Genomic DNA, 20,104 nt, shown 5'->3' on the forward strand with positions numbered 1-20,104 from the left:
ACTTAAAGTCACAGAACCTATTGAATGTTAAGTGAGGACTTACTATGTGTACACACACACACACACACATACACACACACGTGTTCTTTTTTCTGAAACATTTGAGAGTAAATGGGAGATAAACCTCTTTACTTCTAAATATACTTAAATTTGTATTTCCTAGAAGTGAGAATGTTCTCTTAAATAACCGCAATACGGTTATCTTCATTAAAATGTTACATATATATAAGGATAAAACTAGGCATAAAACACTTATGCTTATCGTTCTTTTACAATTTCATAATCGGAATATGAATTTATAATTTAATATAGACAATAAAAGCCATGATACAATAAATGACAATCTGCTACAACTATATCCTGCTCCACTAGTGTGTAGCACCCACTGTCACTGGGCTATGTTTGACTCTTTAATGTCATTGTGCCTGCACTGCCATGTGTCCTTTGACACAATTTCCCCACCACTTCTGCTTTGTGAAGTCTTATAAAATATTTATTGTACCGATTCTGGTGATATAAATTGGCTTTCTCTTAGTGCGAATGCCACAATTTCATATTGGGTTTATTTCTGTCCTTTTCTCATCAGACCAGGAGAAAAATGCAAACAGTCACTGAAATCATGTGCCAATGTTTGGTTATATACTAGGTGTGTGACTCAGAATATGCTTATGCCAGATTTTTTATAAGATTCTCATTGAAATAACAATACAAGTAAAAATCCCTCACAGATCCCGAGAATTTGTCTGTGAGTCTCAATTTAAGGATTAGTATTATCTCATTTAGTTCTTACAGTAAGTAAGCTTTATTCAGTAGGTACTATAATTAGTCCCCATTTAGAGATAAGGAAGCTAAGGCTCACAGAGTTTAAATAATTTGCTTAAGGATATCCTGACTTTGAAGTCTATGCTCTTAGTTTCTCTACTACATGCCTTCTCAGAGAGCATTTGAAGGCTTGACTACTGATTAAAAAAATGCACACAAAAGAAAATAAAACTTATACTACCTCCATTGATAAGTCAGTAAAGAGGTTTTCATTTGGAAAAGGTTTTCTAGACAGTGAAATAGCATTTTCAAAGTATCAAGTAGCTATCTGTAATCAGCCAAACATTTAGGGTGAGCAACAGCACATATTCAGGAACTGCCATGACTCTGCCTCCCATGTCTGTTGATGGCTCACACACACACTGCTACAGACCTCTTTGTATTGAGCTTTTGTTTCCAGTAAGTACCTCAGTTAACTCAAGGAGAGAATCTCGCTCAGATGACAGGCAGCTTCATAACGTAACGAATCTCTCATTGTCAAAGTGTTCAAGTAGAGCACTGTCCAGAGGCATTGTAGTGGGAATTTATGCGAGTGACTGGATTTGATGACCTAGGACTCTGTGAATCTATATTAGACCCTAGACGTGTTCAAGCCAAGGATCCTGTTCCATATTGTTTTGTATTCCAAGTATGTACCATTTGGTGAATATGATCAGCATTTAATAAATAATACCTGTGGGTAATAAAGTAACCACTGGAGTGAAAGACTCGTCTCTAAGGAATAGTTTATTTAGCACTAGCAATAATTACTCAGTATAATTATCACTGTTTTACTGATAAGGTACAAATTCAAAGGAGTACTGTATTCCATTTGATAACCTTCATAGTTTGCAAAACACTTTATTTGGTAGTTATAACAAGAAAATTTGCAGTAGGATGAGTAGGGGAAGGTATCAGAAAAAAATAAGCTCTGGGAAGTCGAATTCCTAATTCAAGGTTAAACTGTTTAAAAAAAAAAAGTCTGAGGTGCCCCCTGCCCTTTACAGCAGTGGTCCCCAACCCCCAGGCCGTGGACCGGTACCAGTCCATGGGCCATTTGGTACTGGTCCTCAGAGAAAGAATAAATAACTTACATTATTTCCGTTTTATTTATATTTAAGTCTGAACGATGTTTTATTTTTAAAAAATGACCGGATTTCCTCTGTTACATCCATCTAAGACTCACTCTTGACGCTTGTCTCGGTCACGTGATACATTTATCTGTCCCACCCTAAAGGCCGGTCCGTGAAAATATTTTCTGACATTAAACCGGTCCATGGCCCAGAAAAGGTTGAGGACCACTGCTTTACGATGTCCTCATGTGCAGTCACGTGCTACGATCATCAAAATAGCAATTGATAAATGAGTGTCAGCTGATTTCCTCCAAGGTAGAAAATCAGAAGGTCTTAGGGAGTTACCTTCTCTGACTCCATTTTGTGTTTTCAGAATAAGTAAGTACTGAATATACTGCCCTTTCTAAAGGTTGGAGTCACTAACAATAAGTTTTGGGTTTTCAGTTATTTCCTTTTGTGAACAATGATATTGAAAATATCTCTTAGTAGTTTATTTTCCTTTTAAAAAGCTTCATAAAACATAAGGTTGGGATAGTATTATTTGCTTATTTAAGACACTGTAGGTATGGTCAGTTACTTTAAAGTTTACCTGTCAGGGTAGGCACCTGGCATTTAATAAGATGGGTTATCCTCCCGAGACAGCTACTACAAATGTCTGTGCTACTTTTATAGTTTTATATCAGATCAAATTAGCATAGTAAATGTTAGAAATGGGACTCCACTGGCAAAACTAATGGCTTGTTAATTAACATAATGAATGTTGAAAATAGATTTTTTTTCACCAAACAGCTTTTTAGACATTTGAGGATGATTTATTATCTTTCCTTTAAATGAATATTACTCCGTCTTTAGAAATCCATGCTTTCCTTTCATACACGTAAAAATGCTATGAGTTGGCCCTGGCCAGTTGGATCAGTGGTAGAGCGTCGGCCTGGCGTGTAGGAGTCCCAGGTTCGATTCCTGGCCAGGGCACACAGGAGAGGTGCCCATCTGCTTCTCCATCCCTCCCCCTCTCCTTCCTCTCTGTCTCTCTCTAACCCCTCCCGCAGCCGAGGCTCCATTGGAGCAAAGATGGCCCAGGTGCTGAAGATGGCTCTGTGGCCTCTGCCTCAGGCACTAGAATGGCTCTGGATGCAACAGAGCGACGCCCCAGAGGGGCAGAGCATCGCCCCCTGGTGGGCATGCTGGGTGGATCCCAGTCGGGCGCATGCGGGAGTCTGTCTGACTGCCTCCCCATTTCCAGCTTTGGAAAAATGCAAAAAAAAAAAAAAAATGCTAGGAGTTATTTTAATGTCCTTTGCAATTCAGTTTTAATATATCAGAGTCAAGAATCCTTGTATGAAGTTCGGTACAGTGATATCTCTGTTTTCCTTGATAATCTGGCTGAAAACAATAGGTGAAATACAAAACCAACCAAAACCGAGGCAATTATTTCCATATGATTCAATGTAAATCCAATTAATTTGTTCTAGACACTCCAAAATACATACCAAAAACAAATTTTATAGAGACTAAATGTAGTGTTTAATACTAAAAACAACAAGAAATTAATATAAAATGAATATAAAAGACTAATATTAAGAATAAATGGACATTTAACATGGCATTTACCTTTCTGAAGACTCTTGGCATATGGAAGACAGCGAGGAGGAGAGAGAGAGGTGCAGATATTAATGTTTGGACGAGGAATCCCACTCCCTAAGGAACTTAAGCATCAAGGCACTATGTGAGGGTCACTTCCCTTCTTGGTCTTTTGGCACTAGGGCCAACTTCAGAGTCAGTGGACCCATGTCGTACAAGAAAGCTGCCCAACGAGGTCTGTTTCTGCCTCCTGTTTAAGATTTGCCTGAAATGGGGCAAGACATTACTGTATCATTAAACAAGTTGCAGACACAGTCTGCAGCAGCTTAGTCTGGGTGATTTTTCTCCACAAACCCCTGTACCTTACTCCACATGGAGAAGATGTCCTTAATCTCTGAAGAAGGCACATTCTCCCATCTCTTCCTCCTCATCTGAAGCAGCTTCTTCATCTGCCGTCTGCTGAGCTTCTAGGTGAAGGTCTTGCAGCTCTTCAGTGGTGAGTTCTTCACTGTGGTCATCCACCAACTCTTTCACATCCTCACCACTCACCTCCAGACCCATGGACTTCCTCAGATCAACAGTTGACTGCACTACATGTGTAGGGTCATCAGGGAAGGCTCAAACCCTTCAAAATCTCTCTCATGCACACATCCTGGCCATAATTTCTTCCAGGCAGAGTTCATCATCCTGGATGTCACTTCCTGCCAAGCCTTATCTTTGAGGCTAATGCAGTTGAGAATGTTGAAATGTTTTTTCCAGAACTCTCTTAAGGACAATTCTGTATCTGATGTCACCTCAAAGCACCTTTGAAACATTGCTTTTGTGTGCAGTTTCTTGAAAATTGAAATGACATTCTGGTCCATGAGCTGGATGAGTGGTGTGGTATTAGGGGGCAAGTACTTCACTGTAATAAAACTGAATTCCTCCAACAATGTATCTTCCAAACCTAGAGGATGTGCAGGAACATTGTCCATTACCAGGAGGCACTTAAGGGGCAACTGATTATCCTGGAAGTACTTTTTCACACTCGGGCCAAACACTTCATTCATCCACTCAATGAAAATTGGTCTTGTGACCCATGCTTTCTTGTTTGCCCTCCACATCACACACAATTTACTTTTAATCACATTGTTTCTGCTAAACACTCTAGGAGTTTCTGAATGGTACACCCATAAGAGCTTCACTTTACAAACACATTAGCATTACCACACAACAAAATAGCCTATCTTTCATAGGTTTATGTCCTGGCAGTGCCTTTTCCTCCTGTGCCAGTTTCATCACAGTTGAAGACTTGGGGGATGATTCCTTCAGCCTCTACGTAATCTTTGAATTCAGACACAAATTTTTCGGCCCCAGACTTGTCTAATTCGCACCTTTGCCGTGCCTAGTAACACTGTGTATGCCAGTGCGCTTCTTGAATTTTTCAAACCAGCCTCTGCTGGCCTTAAAATCACTAAGTACATAGCACTTGCCCCAGGCATTTTCTTTTTCTTTTCTTTTTTTTTTTTAAATAAATTTTTATTAATGGTAATGGGATGACATTAATAAATCAGGGTACATATATTCAAAGAAAACATGTCTAGGTTATTTTGTCATTAATTATGTTGCATACCCCTCGCCCAAAGTCAGATTGTCCTCCGCCACCCTCTATCTAGTTCTCTGTGCCCCTCCCCCTCCCCCTAACTCTCTCCCTCCCTCCCTCCCATGTCCTCCCTCCCCCTACTCCTGGTAACCACCACACTCTTGTCCATGCCTCTTAGTCTCGTTTTTATGTTCCACCAATGTATGGAATCATGTAGTTCTTGTTTTTTTCTGATTTACTTATTTCACTCCTTATAATGTTATCAAGATCCCACCATTTTGTTGTAAATGATCTGATGTCATCATTTCTTATGGCTGAGTAGTATTCCATAGTGTATATGTGCCACATCTTCTTTATCCAGTCTTCTATTGAAGGGCTTTTTGGTTGTTTCCATGTCTTGGCCACTGTGAACAGTGCTGCAATGAACATGGGGCTACATGTGTCTTCACGTATCAATGTTTCTGAGGTTTTGGGGTATATACCCAGTAGAGGGATTGCTGGGTCATAAGGTAGTTCTATTTGCAGTTTTTTGAGGAACCACCATACTTTCTGCCATAATGGTTGTACTACTTTACAGTCCCACCAACAGTGAATGAGGGTTCCTTTTTCTCCACAGCCTCTCCAACATTTGCTATTACCCGTCTTGTTGATAATAGCTAATCTAACATGGGTGAGGTGGTATCTCATTGTAGTTTTGATTTGCATTTCTCTAATAACTAATGAAGCTGAGCATCTTTTCATATATCTGTTGGCTATTTGTATCTCTTCCTGGGAGAAGTGTCTGTTCATGTCCTCTTCCCATTTTTTTATTGGATTGTTTGTTTGTTTGTTGTTGAGTTTTATGAGTTCTTTGTAAATTTTGGATATTAGGCCCTTATCTGAGCTGTTGTTTGAAAATATCATTTCCCATTTAGTTGGCTGTCTGTTTATTTTGATATCAGTTTCTCTTGCTGAGCAAAAACTTTTTATTCTGATGTAGTCCCATTCATTTATCTTTGCCTTCACTTCTCTTGCCATTGGAGTCAAGTTCATAAAATGTTCTTTAAAACCCAGGTCCATGATTTTAGTACCTATGTCTTCTTCTATGTACTTTATTGTTTCAGGTCTTATATTTAGGTCTTTGATCCATTTTGAATTAATTTTAGTACACGGGGACAGGCTGTAGTCGAGTTTCATTCTTTTGCATGTGGCTTTCCAGTTTTCCCAACACCATTTGTTGAAGAGGCTTTCTTTTCTCCATTGTGTGTTGTTGGCCCCTTTATCAAAGATTATTTGACCATATATATGTGGTTTTATTTCTGGGCTTTCTATTCTGTTCCATTGGTCTGAGTGTCTATTTTTCTGCCAATACCATGCTGTTTTGATTATCGTGGCCCTATAATATAGTTTAAAGTCAGGTATTGTAATGCCCCCAGCTTCATTCTTTTTCCTTAGGATTGTTTTGGCTATTCGGGGTTTTTTATAGTTCCATATAAATCTGATGATTTTTTGTTCCATTTCTTTAAAAAATCTCATAGGGATTTTGATGGGAATTGCATTAAATTTGTATATTGCTTTGGGTAATATGGCCATTTTAATTATATTTATTCTTCCTATCCAAGAACAAGGAATATTTTTCCATCTCATTGTATCTTTTTCGATTTTCCTTAACAATGCTTTGTAATTTTCATTATATAGGTCCTTTATATTCTTTGTTATGTTTATTCCTAGGTATTTTATTTTTTTTGTTGCAATCGTGAAGGGGATTATTTTTTTTGAGTTTGTTTTCTAATATTTCATTGTTGGCATATAGAAAGGCTATGGACTTTTGTATGTTAATTTTGTATCCTGCGACCTTACTGTATTGGTTTATTGTTTCTAGTAGTCTTTTTGTGCAGTCCTTTGGGATTTCGATGTATAGGATCATATCATCAGCAAAAAGTGATACCTTTACTTCTTCTTTTCCGATATGGATGCCTTTTATTTCTTTGTCTTGTCTGATTGCTCTGGCCAGAACTTCTAGCACCACGTTGAATAAGAGTGGAGAGAGTGGACAACCCTGTCTTGTTCCTGATTTAAGGTAGAAAGTCCTCAGTTTTATGCCGTTTAATAGGATGTTGGCTGATGGTTTATCATATATGGACTTTATCATGTTGAGATATTTTCCTTCTATACCCATTTTGTTGAGAGTCTTAAACATAAAATTGTGCTGTATTTTATCAAAAGCCTTTTCTGCATCTATTGATAAGATCATGTGGTTTTTGTTCTTTGTTTTGTTGATATGGTGTATTACGTTAACCGTTTTGCGTATGTTGAACCATCCTTGAGATTCTGGGATGAATCCCACTTGATCATGATGTATTATTTTTTTAATATGTTGTTGTATTCAGTTTGCCAATATTTTGTTTAGTATTTTAGCATCTGTATTCATTAGAGATATTGGTCTGTAGTTTTCTTTCTTTGTGCCATCCTTGCCAGGTTTTGGTATGAGGGTTATGTTGGCCTCATAAAATGTGTTTGGAAGTATTGCTTCTTCTTCAATTTTTTGGAAGACTTTGAGTAGAATAGGAACCAAGTCTTCTTTGAATGTTTGATAGAATTCACTAGTATAACCGTCTGGGCCTGGACTTTTATTTTTGGGGAGGTTTTTAATAGTTTTTTCTATTTCCTCCCTGCTGATTGGTCTGTTTAGGCTTTCTGCTTCTTCATGACTCAGTCTAGGAAGGTTGTATTGTTCTAGGAATTTATCCATTTCTTCTAGATTGTTGTATTTGGTGGCATATAATTTTTCATAGTATTCTACAATAATTCTTTGTATATCTATGATGTCTGTGGTGATCTCTCCTCTTTCATTTTGGATTTTATTTATTTGAGTACTGTGCCTTTTTTCCTTGGTGAGTCTTGCCAAGGGTTTGTCAATTTTGTTGATCTTTTCAAAGAACCAGCTCCTTGTTTTATTAATTTTTTCTATAGTTTTTCTGTTCTCTATTTCATTTATTTCTGCTCTGATTTTTATTATCTCCTTTCTTCGGCTGGTTTTGGGTTGTCTTTGTTCTTCTTTTTCTAGTTTCTTAAGGTGTGAAGTTAAGTGGTTTACTTCGGCTCTCTCTTGTTTGTTCATATAGGCCTGAAGTGATATGAACTTTCCTCTTATTACTGCTTTTGCTGCATCCCAGAGATTCTGATATGTCTTATTTTTATTTTCATTTGTCTGTATATATCTTTTGATCTCTGCGCTTATTTCTTCTTTGACCCATTCATTTTTTAGAAGTATGTTGTTTAGTTTCCACATTTTTGTGGGGTTTTCCCCCTCTTTTTTGCAGTTGAATTCTAGTTTCAAGGCTTTATGATCAGAAAATATGCTTGGTACAATTTCAATTTTTCTAAATTTGCTGATATTGTCTTTGTGGCCCAACATATGGTCAATTCTTGAGAATGTTCCATGTGCACTAGAGAAAAATGTATACTCTGTCGCTTTGGGATGAAGTGTCCTGTAGATGTCTATCATATCCAGGTGTTCTAGTATTTCGTTTAAGGCCACTATATCTTTATTGATTCTCTGTTTGGATGACCAATCTAGAGCCGTCAGCGGTGTATTGAGGTCTCCAAGTATGATTCTATTTTTGTTAGTTTTTGTTTTAAGGTCAGTAAGTAGCTGTCTTATATATTTTGGTGCTCCTTGGTTTGGTGCATATATATTTAGGATTGTTATGTCTTCTTGATTCAACTTCCCCTTAATCATTATGAAATGACCATTTTTGTCTCTGAGTACTTTTTCTGTCTTGTAGTCAGCATTAGATATGAGTATTGCTACACCTGCTTTTTTTTGGGTGTTGTTTGCTTGGAGTATTGTTTTCCAGCCTTTGACTTTGAATTTGTTTTTATCCTTGTTGCTTAGATGTGTTTCTTGTAGGCAGCATATAGTTGGATTTTCTTTTTTAATCCATTCTGCTACTCTGTGTCTTTTTATTGGTAAGTTTAATCCATTTACATTTAGTGTAATTATTGACACTTGTGGCTTCCCTACTGTCCCCAGGCATTTTCTTAATGAGATCGGCACACAACAGTCTGGCCTTTTCAGATATGATGGCCTCCGAAACAGAATCGTCATCTAACTGTTTTTGATTGATCCAAATTAATAATAACTGTTCAACATCTTCAATTGTTTGCGATCTCTGTTTCGTTAGCACATTCACGCCTTTTGCTACATTAGCCTTCTTTATTGCTTCCTTTTTCGCCACAGTGGAACTTACCATGGATGGTGACTTCCTGTACATATGGCTGATTTCAGCCATCTTGAAGCCACTCTCGTATTTTTCAATGATTTCCTTCTTCAACTCGATCGTGTTCCTGACCTTCTTCTTCAGAGGGCTACTGGCTCTGGAAACTTCCTTTGCTCCCATGATGGAGCTAAAAAGAGAGGGTTAACTTAGTAGCAAGGGAAACACTTAACAGAGACAATGAGATAGAGCACATGTGATTTTATCTTATGTGCATTAGGTACATTTTGAAACTGAAAAACCGCAAAATAAACACATTACACCGAACGCTGTATACGCAGTAATCACTTACATGTAATTGTAGTATTACATATAGTATTATCACTCGCAATCAATAAAAAAAGTGCAAAAACACTGGAAAGCAATGGAATTGTTTGGCTAGACGCACAGGGTGATGCTCACACAACAAGAAACAATGCCACACTGAGCAGGAGAATGCATGGGTTGCCCTTTGTTTTTGCAAAATTAGCAGCAAGGTCACGTGGGCACGCCAATGAAATTCAAGGCAACCAATGAAAACTGAGACATTTTTCGTGGGGGGGGAAAATCGACGAAAACCGAAACCGACAATAACCACAGCCAACGAAAACCGAGGCATTACTTCCTTTTTTTTCATTTGACACGTCTTTGTGATATTCCCTTTGCCTCCCAGCATGTTCCTTCCCAGTCTCTCTTCCCCTCTCTGCACCTTAAAAATCACTGCCCTAATTAGTATGTTGTCCAGATATTCTCAGTACAAGCTACCATTCTTTGTTGAATATGTCTAAACTCATGGGAAGTCGCTGTCTTCTCCACACACCTGGCTCATCAGTGTCCCTCCTGTAAGATGGTACATTCAGATCTAAACGCTGGTTTCTGTATGTGATCTAATTTAGTATAGTGTTCCTAGGGCTGCCACCGACTTAGATTTTGTCCTAGAGTTCCTGACAGTGAAGGGGGTAAGGGCAGACTGGTGACAAGTGCATGAAGCAGCCAAATGTAAGACTGTAGGTGCAGTGGGAACCCTGCGGAGCAGAGGGCCTCTTCTCCTCTACAAGGGCGGCCACCACCCGGCTCTGGCCATTGTGTCAGAGCTGGCTCATGAGGGCTGACCCTGCGGGTCTCTTCCCAGCTCTGGACTTGACATTGGAACTTGAAATTGGTCATTGCGGGAGTGTTTATAACATGGCACAAGCTACAAATTAGGACTTTTTTGTTTTATTCTTCCAAAAGAGCCAGTTGTTACCATTTACTGGCATATTTTGCTTTCTTGCACTTCACTTCATTGTGTCTTGCAAAGTGAAGGCAAGACCTTCCGGCAGCAAAATGATAAATCATTTTGTTTTCTGTTTTTTTTTTTTTTAATTATTTATTGATTGAGCGAGAGAGGAAGGGAGAGAGACAGAGACAGGAGGGAACATGGATCTGCTCCTGTGTGTGCCTTGACCTGAGATCAAACCTGCGACCTCTGCGCTTTGGGACAGTGCTCTGAGCTGTCCAGCCAGGGCTAAAGTGCTCTATTGAACCTGCAGTATCTCTGAGGTGTGCCTGCCCCATGTCACTGGCTCCAGCTGACGGCTTTTACATGGGAATGTGGGGCTGGATTTGTCAAATATTCTTGAGTGTTCATACAAATTGAAACCTGACTTTTCATGTAAAATTTCTAGATTTTAAAATTTTCATATGAGTCAAACAGTAGTTCCCTTGCCAAGATTGGAGCTTATAGGTATTATTTAGTATGTGTTTTCTGGTATAGTCTCAGTACTTCTACTATTAATATAACCTAAAATAACAGTAGATTTTTTTAAAGCAACTTACATCAGCTTCTCTCCACATCCCCATTATAGTTGTGAATTACTAGAGCAATTTTTTAAGTGATGAAAAGGGTGATATTTAGCATTAAACCATCTCCTAGTACCTATAAATGTCTTAACCCTTTGAGTAGTGTTTATTTTTCATATTTGCTGACCCCTGGGAGTGAGTTTTTGTTTTCAAAAAATGAAATTAGTTCCAGTTCCAGTTTTATTAACTTAAAATCATGTTTGATAACAATTTATGGAAACAAGAAGAACATATATACATTTGCTTTTTTTTTTTTTTTTTTTGTATTTTTCTGAAGTTGGAAATGGGGAGGCAGTCAGACTCTCACATGCACCCGACCATGATCCACCCGGCATGCCCACCAGGGGGCGACACTCTGCCCATCCAGGGCATCACCCTGTTGCAACCAGAGCCATTCTAGCGCCTGAGGCAGAGGCCACAGAGCCATCCTCAGTGCCCGGGCCAACTTTGCTCCAATGGAGCCTTGGCTGCGGGAGGGGAAGAGAGAGACAGAGAGGAAGGAGAGGGGGAGGGGTGGAGAAGCAGGCGAGCGCTTCTCCTGTGTGCCCTGGCCGGGAATCAAACCCGGGACTCCTGCACGCCAGGCCGACGCTCTACCACTGAGCCAACCGGCCAGGGCACATTTGCTTTTTTTTAATGTTGCCTTACACATTTTTAAAATAAAAATTTTTGTACAAAACATACTCTGGATGGTCAGGCACGAGGATGTACATGAACGTTTGTTACTACTCAAAAGGTTAATGTGGAAATAATATGGATATGTGTACTTTTTTCCCCCATTCAGATTTTCTGTTAAAACAGCGGTCCCCAAACATTTTACACAAGGGGCCAGTTCACTGTCCCTCAGACGGTTGGAGGGCCGCCACATACAGTGCTCCTCTCACTGACCACCAATGAAAGAGGTGCCCCTTCTGGAAGTGCGGCGGGGGGCCGGATGAATGGCCTCAGGGGACCACATGCAGCCCACGGGCCGTAGTTTGGGGATGCCTGTGAAGGCCACATATTTTCCTTATCTTCTTTTTTGCTTTCTTAAGGATTTATGTTACACACCCATGAAGTACTTGTTGATTTGGCATTTGGTGGGGATAACATTTGTGCAAGCAAACATTTGGGGTTTACACTTTTAGAGAAATTGACTCTAGTTTGAAAAATCAAATTTGTTACTTCCTAGTGGCTTTAGACTTATTGTAACTGCCTTTTTATTGGATCCCACTCTTGATTTCTTGTAAATGAAATGAATACATATTCCTGTTAGAAACCTGGAAAAATTACCATCTCTTTCTCTAGAATTGTCTTTCTCATCAAACTCTACATATATATGTGCTTTTTTTCTTAAGGAAAATATTGATTATAAGTCATTGTTTTCATGGAATTTAACCTTGTTTAATTGCACTTTAGTCTTTTTTTTTTTCAGGGACAGAGAGAGAGTCAGAGAGAGGGATAGATAGGGACAGACAAACAGGAACGGAGAGAGATGGGAAGCATCAATTATCAGTTTTTCATTGCGACACCTTAGTTGTTCATTGATTGCTTTCTCTTATGTGCCTTGACCACAAGCCTTCAGCAGAACGAGTAACCCCTTGCTCAAGTCAGCGACCTTGGGTCCAAGCTGGTGAACTTTGCTGAAACCAGATGAGCCCGCGTTCAAGCTGGCGACCTTGGAGTCTCGAACCTGAGTCCTTCTCATCCCAGTCTGATGCTCTATCCAACTGCACCACTGCCTGGTCAGGCAGTCTTTTTTTTTTTTTTTTTTTGTGGCAGAGACAGGGTCAGCGGGACAGACAGACAGGAAGGAACAGAGAGAAATGAGAAACATCAATTCTTCGTTGCGGTTCCTTAGTTGTTCATTGATTGATTTCTCATACGTGCCTTGACCGAGGGGCTACAGCAGACCGAGTGACCCCTTGCTCGAGCCAGCGACCTTGGGCTCAAGCTGGTAAGCTTTGCTCAAACCAGAAGAGCTTGCGCTCAAGATGCCGACCTCAGGGTCTTGAACCTGGGTCCTCTGCGTCCCAATCCAACGCTCTATCCACTGCGCCACCGCCTGGTCAGGCGCACTTCACTCATTTTTTAAAGAAACTAGCCAAGGGAGAGATCTGTTTTTGTTCACTAGTAATCAAGGAATGAGAAAAATGAATTTTCATTTTTAGCAAAGTGCTAGTTTAGAGTACATTGAATAAAGCAGTTTAAATTAGAAAGGAATATTTTATTTAGAATTCAGGAGGACTATTTTTGGATTAAAGTGGCAGCCTGAACAAGTTCTTCTAGCTTCCCACTTACCAAAAATCCTTTAAAATAACAAAACATAGACATTAGAAAAATTTGTAAAACTGCTGGAAAACTAGAAAAGGTGCCTATCATCTGTAGTCCAAAAATTAGGAAGAATTTCTGGAAAACTGAAAACAGATGGGATTAGATCGACAAAAGAAAAATAAAAAAAAACAAAAAAAGCATAACTCAGAACACAGGTGCAAAAGAGTACAGAATTAAAAGCAGGAGCTTGCAGTGATTAACAACTACCAACAGGACAGGGCCCTGGAGCAAAGTTCAGGAAATTGAAGTATTCCATTTATAACAATGACCCCCTGGCTAAGAACTAAGATCTCTGCTCTCAAGAAAGTGAACATCTGTCTTGGAAGCATTCATCATGGGGGTTTAGGGATCTGAGAGAGCAGACATGTAGAGTTCAAGATCACCATGGTTACCCCCAACATCAAAGGTTCTAGGGAAAGTGGTAGACAACATCTTCTCAAGTCCTTTGCCATTACAGGAAAGACTTGATTTTGGGAAGTTTGTATTTTTCTTCCATCCTGCCTTTCTACTTGCTCCCCACTCATATACCCTAAATTGAAGCCCATCACTGGACACCTCCTATATACTCTTACAGATAGCCTGTATTTGACACTCCCCAAGGAGAATCTTAATAGTAGAGAGGAAGCATGTATTAGTTGCCCTTGTTGACTGACCCATTCTTTTATTCTTTTTTTTTTTTTTTACAGAAACAGAGAGAGAGTCAGAGAGAGAGACAGACAGGGAGAGACAGATGGGAATGGAGAGACGAGAAGCATCAATCATTAGTTTTTTGTTGCACATTGTGACACCCTAGTTCATTGATCACTCTCTCACATGTGCCCTGACCGCGGGCCTTCAGCAGACCGAGTAACCCCTTGCTTGAGCCAGTGACCTTGGTTCCAAGCTAGTGAGCTTTTGCTCAAACCAGATGAGCCTGCGCTCAAGCTGGCGACCCCGGGGTCTTGAACCTGGGCCCTCGGCATCCCAGTCCGATGCTCCATTTATTGCGCCACCGCCTAGTTAGGCCAGTCTTTTATTCTTAAGTGTGCATAAATGTCAAAGGGTTGTCAGACCATTGAAGCAAACAGGATGAAAGAAAAGACCCAGAGTAAGCAGACTTTGGGAAATACAGAAGCTAAAAACATGTTAGCTGTTTTCTTCTAAGAGATTTGAGATAGTGAATATATTAAATAAATGTAGCCTGCTATGAAAAAAGAATATTTAAACAACAAACTGCATGAAAGTTTAAAATATGATCATTGAACTTCAAAGATTAAGTAGGTTGGCTTGAAAATTGACTGGATGTGATTAAAGAAAAATTGAGTGATGTGGAAGAAAGGCAACAATGTTTTGTACATACACTGAGAAATTAAGAGGTAAATACAGACCAACTCCAGAATCTTAAATTTCCATCATCAGATAGAGGTTCTTGTGAGATGAGGGCAAAGAAGAGTTATTAATGAATTTTGTGTATAGGAATGATTTGTTTGTTGTTATTTGAAAATCAGTCATCCTTATAGAGATTTTTATATTTCAGGAAGAACTTAGATAAACTAAATTAAGATCAATGAACAATAAAATAAAATATGTGAATGTCTATAGCTCCTGGGCTCTTGTAACAAAGAGCCCTACTAAAAAAAATTTGATCTAGACTGGTTCTAATACAGTTCTTCCCCTAGTGAAGGCAGGGAGGGGATTTAAAAGATTTCATTCATTCAGAAGGTATTATTCAGGGCCAGATTTGTATAGAGAGTTTTGCTAAGCTTTGAATAGGACATATTGAAATGTATAGGACATAATTCTTACTTAATATCTAGCAAGAGGTAGGCTTTAATAAGCAATTGTATTAGTTTTCAATTGCTGCTGTAACAATTACCATAAACAGTGGCTCCAAAACAATACCTGTTTATTTTATTGTTCCAGCTATCTTTTGTGTGTGTGTGTGTGTGTATGTGTGTGCGCGCATGTGTGTGTGTGTGTGTGTGACAGAGAGAGAGAGAGGGACAAACGGACAAACAGGAAGGGAGAGAGATGAGATGAGAAACATCAGTTCAGTTCTTCATTGCAATACCTTTGTTGTCCATTGATTGCTTTCTCATATGTACCTTGACCAGGGGGTTATAGCAGAGCGAGTGATCCCTTGCTCAAACCAGTGACCTTGGGTTCAAGCTGGTGAGCTGTGCTGAACCAGATGAGCCTGCGCTCAAGCTGGTGACCTCGGGGTCTCAAACCTGGGTCCTGTGCATACCAGTCCAGTGTTCTATCCACTGCGCCACCACCTGGTCAGGCACACTTTTTTTTTAAGTGAGGTGAGGGACCAAGAGGGACAGACAGACAGACAGGAAGGGAGAGAGATGAGAAGCATCAACTCATAGTTGTGGCACCTTAGTTGTTCATTGATTGCTTTCTCATACGTGCCTTGGTGGGTGGAGGGCTCCAGCCAAGCCAGTGACCCCTTGCTTAAGCTAGTGACCTTGGGCTCAAGCCAGTGACCATGGGGTCATGTTTCTGATCCTTTGCTCAAGTTGGTGAGGCCATGCTCAAGCCAGTGACTCGGGGTTTTGAACCTGGGTCCTCAGCGTCCCAGACGATGCTCTATGCACTGTGCCACCAGCTGATCAGGCAGCACATTTTCTATGGGTGAGTAAATTATATATCATGGAGAGGTGGTTAAGGATCGAAAAAAAACATTTGTTTTTCTATCTAATTTGTATATTGCTGGTTAGTCTTGGCTATTTTTTAATTTCAGAATTTACACAACCGTAGTCCTGTGCATGATGATTCTCAACCTTCTAAACTGTAGCTGTAGAGAGTGGGATGGGATCTCTCTGTAGTAAGAAAGAAAGTAGATACTTTAAAAAATTAGGTTTGTTTGTAAGTGAAGTAATATTGATGGGCTATTCTGCTTCCTTGTAAGGGCAGTGAGCTTCTGAAATTATTATTTTTTTTACAGAGAGAGAGAGAGTCAGAGAAAGAAACAGATAGGGATAGACAAGAAGGGAGAGAGATGAGAAGCATCAGTTCTTTGTTGCAGCAACTTAGTTGTTCATTGATTGCGTTCTTGTATGTTCCTTGACCAGGGGGCTACAGCAGAGTGACCTTTGCTTAAGCCAACGACCTTTGGGCTTGAGCCAGCGACCTTGGGGTTTCGATCCTGGATCCTCCGTGTTCCAGTCCAATGCTCTATCCACTGCACCACCACGTGGTCAGGCAAGCTCCTGAATATTTTTACAACAGAATATTGTGAAGTGCCAAAGGCTGGTTTTGGCATTTGATGTTATCCTACTGAAATAATTGATACACAAGCAATTTATGTAATTTATAGTGGATGCTGCTCCTCCCAGATTCCATCTGCTACTGGTCATGTTTCAGCCAGTGGTTCCCAGCTGTTTGTTATCCCTCAGTTGAAGGGAGTCTGGTCTTTTAGGGTCACATCCCTTTCTGGGTGCAGTCTGCCTTCAATGACTGACAGATGAAGCGGGTATAAAAGTCCAGCCGACTGTTTTGCCCTGACTCTGAAGGGGTTGGCTGAAGCCCTGTTATGACATCATAGCCTAACTTCTCTATCTGCTCCTGTCTCCTTGTCTCCTATAGGGATGATCCCCTACACACTTCCTGTACACTGTCTCCATCTCAGGGAACCCAGTTTGCATAAAACCTTTACTTCCTTTTGAGGATTACTGGGATGGATAGGAACTTGATTATTCTCTTGTTCGATCTTTCCTGAAATGCAGGGTTGTCCTTATTACTTCATTATACTGTCAATCGTTAAACACTTTGAGGAGTTAGAACAGTTTTATTATTAAGTAGAAATCTGTAGCCATGTGACTTTCTCTCCTGGACACTTCTATTTCCAGTTACTTAGAACCTCTCTTCCAATCCTTGGAATTGTTACTGTTTCCATCCTTGGGATATTTGAAGGAAGTTATATTTCCCCTACTAAAGTGCCTCCTTTTTTCACCTATTTATTATATGATGTGTGGTTTTTTCAACCAGCTTTATTAAGGTATAATTGACAAATAATTGTATATATTTAAAGTGTACAATATTGTGTTTTGATATATATGTACATTGTCAAACAATAACCACAATCCAATAATACCCATCACCTCACATATTTTTGGGGCTGAGAGAATACTGAAGATCTACTTTCTTAACAAATTTCAAGTATATAATACAGTAAGTATTATTAACTGTTGTCATCATGCTGTACATTAAATCCCCAGAACTTACTCATATACTAACAAAATTTTTGCCTTTGGACTAATATCTCCCCCTTTCTCTCTTCCCAGCCTCTGGCAACCACTTTTCTATTTTCTGTTTCTAGGATTCTGCCCTGTGTGTGTGTGTGTGTGTGTGTGTGTGAGTGTGACAGACACGGAGAGAGTGGCAGTTAGGGACAGACAGGCAGAAAGGGAGAGAGATAAGAAGCATCAATTCTTCATTGCGGCTCCTTAGTTGTTCATTGATTGCTTTCTCATATGTGCCTTGACCAGCAGACTACAGCAGAGCAAGTGATCCCTTGCTCAAGCCAGTGACCTTGGGCTTCAAGCCAGTGACCTCTGAGCTAGTGACCATGGGATCATGTCTGTGAACCCTTGTTCAAACCGGTGACCTCGGGGTTTTGAATCTGGGTCCTCTGCATCCCAGTCCAGTGCTCTAGCGAGTTTGCCTTTTTTTGATTCCACATAGATACAAGTGAAATCATGCACTATTTGTCTTTGAGCACAATGTCCTACAGATTAATTCATGTTGTTGCAAATGGTAGGATTTCTTTCCTTTATGGATACTCTACTATTTCATTGTGTGTGTGTGTGTATACACATCTTATTTTACCCATTCATCTGTTGACAAACACATAGGTTGTTTTCATATGCAATAAACATGGAATTTTTTTTATCATATAAAGTATTTTTATCATATAAAGTTGAATTTTCAGTTAAATAACTGTTTGATAAGTGGAATTAATAGCTTACTATTTTCTATTTGTTGTTTCACATGTTAGTTTATTACTTCCAAGTAGGTGAAAGTTATTATGGGTGGGATTCTATAGTCTTAGTTTTTCACAGTGCATAACACAGTCATACCAGGTGTTTAGTTTTGGTTGAGAAAAAAATTTTTTAGAAGGGGAGGTTTGTGCTGGTGGTTCGGTGGATCAGGGCACATACCAGAAGCAACCAATAAGTGCATAACTAAACGAAACAATGAATTGAGGTTTCTTTCTTCTTTTCTCCCCTCCTCCCCTTCTCTTCCTCTCTCTCTCTCTCTCTCTCTCTCTCTCTCTCTCTCAAATCAATTAAAAAAAGAATTTTAGAAGGGGAGCTAATTCTGGGGGGAAGATGACAAAAGTTGACTAATATCAAATTAGGTTGTCACTTCTAAACATATGAATTTGGAATTTATTCCATAAAGAATTCTCATAGAGGTAGGAGACAGGTAGGAGCGCCGTCCCCCACAGCCCAAGTGGGACTTGGTGCCGTCCCCCACAGCGCTACCCAGCTAAGCCTGAGCAAGCAAGCGAGCAGTGCTAGTTCCTCTGCCATGGGGGCTGGGGGTGGGGAGAATGTGGGGCATTAGGGGGTCCGAGGCTTGCTGAGGACAGTGCTGGCACTGCCAAGTGAGAGGCTTTGAGTGCTCAAGAATCTACTGAAAAACCTCCAGCGAAGTAGAATCTGTAGACCTTCCAAACTGCCACCTGAATAAATGCATCCAAGCTGGTGCTGAAGATACTGACATACTTCCCAGTGGTCTGGCTTTCTTTAGTATGGGTCTAAAATGTCCAAGACTCCACAGTGTCACACCAGATATTCCTGGAGGAATACTACTGATGAATCTAAAAGAGGGAAATCCAAGGCTTTGGAATTAAGAATCAGCCATGGGTTTAATTTGGCTTTGTTTAACCCACATGGTATCAGCACTTTCATAGACACAGTTTATCTCTTTGTTGTAAACAACCCAGAATTCAAGAATACAGTGGAAAAATTTAAATTTGAAGAAGATAATAATCTTTTGCTTCTTCAAACAGTTGAATATAAGCTTCATCCAAGTGTGAATGTTATCATAGCTGTTGGACCTCCACATTTCTCTGACAGTGGTGACCACTTTTTCTGATCCTTTCTTAAAGTAGTTGGAAACATACTTGAACTCACACTGGACAAATGTTGCTTATACAGTCCAAATGATGATAAAGTGGTAGCAGAAAGATTTGATTCAGCAAACGGGATCAGTATTTCACCTGATAAAAAGTACATCTGTTGGTTCTTGAAATTCATGTTTTGGAAAAACATCCTAATATGAATTTAACTTAACAAAAAGTACTTAAGTTGGTTGCACTGGTGGATAATTTATCACTCTTTCCTCGGAGGAAATATCAGTAAGCTGTCATCCAAATGGCCAGGAGCTCTTCGTTTATGAGCAGGACAGTTCTCCCTCATCAGAGGTTCTCTGCATCCAGAATATTCTATCAGAGAAGCTTGCAGTGACTACGGTTTATGCCAACAGTGGGTCTGTTCTCCAGGGAATCTGAATGTATGACAGAAAGCTGTTCAGAAGCACTTTGTACCTCAGAGCCCTGAATTGTATGTTCAGTATACAAGTGTGCTAACTTCTCTTAACAATTGATTTTCTGTGAATTGCTGTTTCTGAGGGAATTTAACCAGCAAAGTTGAGCCAGAAATGGATGGCTCATACAGTTC

General features: G+C 39.7%; 1 protein-coding gene and 1 pseudogene across 3 annotated transcripts in view; both read left to right on the top strand.

The window, feature by feature from the left end:
• The window catches only part of VGLL4 (vestigial like family member 4), a 186,268-nt gene that overhangs the window by 25,111 nt on the left and 141,053 nt on the right, over window positions 1-20,104 (top strand). The window lies entirely within an intron of this gene.
• LOC136314547 (serum paraoxonase/arylesterase 2 pseudogene) lies at window positions 18,140-19,935 on the top strand (annotated as a pseudogene).

The sequence above is a fragment of the Saccopteryx bilineata genome, chromosome 10 (genome assembly GCF_036850765.1).
Source record: "Saccopteryx bilineata isolate mSacBil1 chromosome 10, mSacBil1_pri_phased_curated, whole genome shotgun sequence".
In the NCBI taxonomy this organism is placed as follows: Eukaryota; Metazoa; Chordata; class Mammalia; order Chiroptera; family Emballonuridae; genus Saccopteryx; species Saccopteryx bilineata.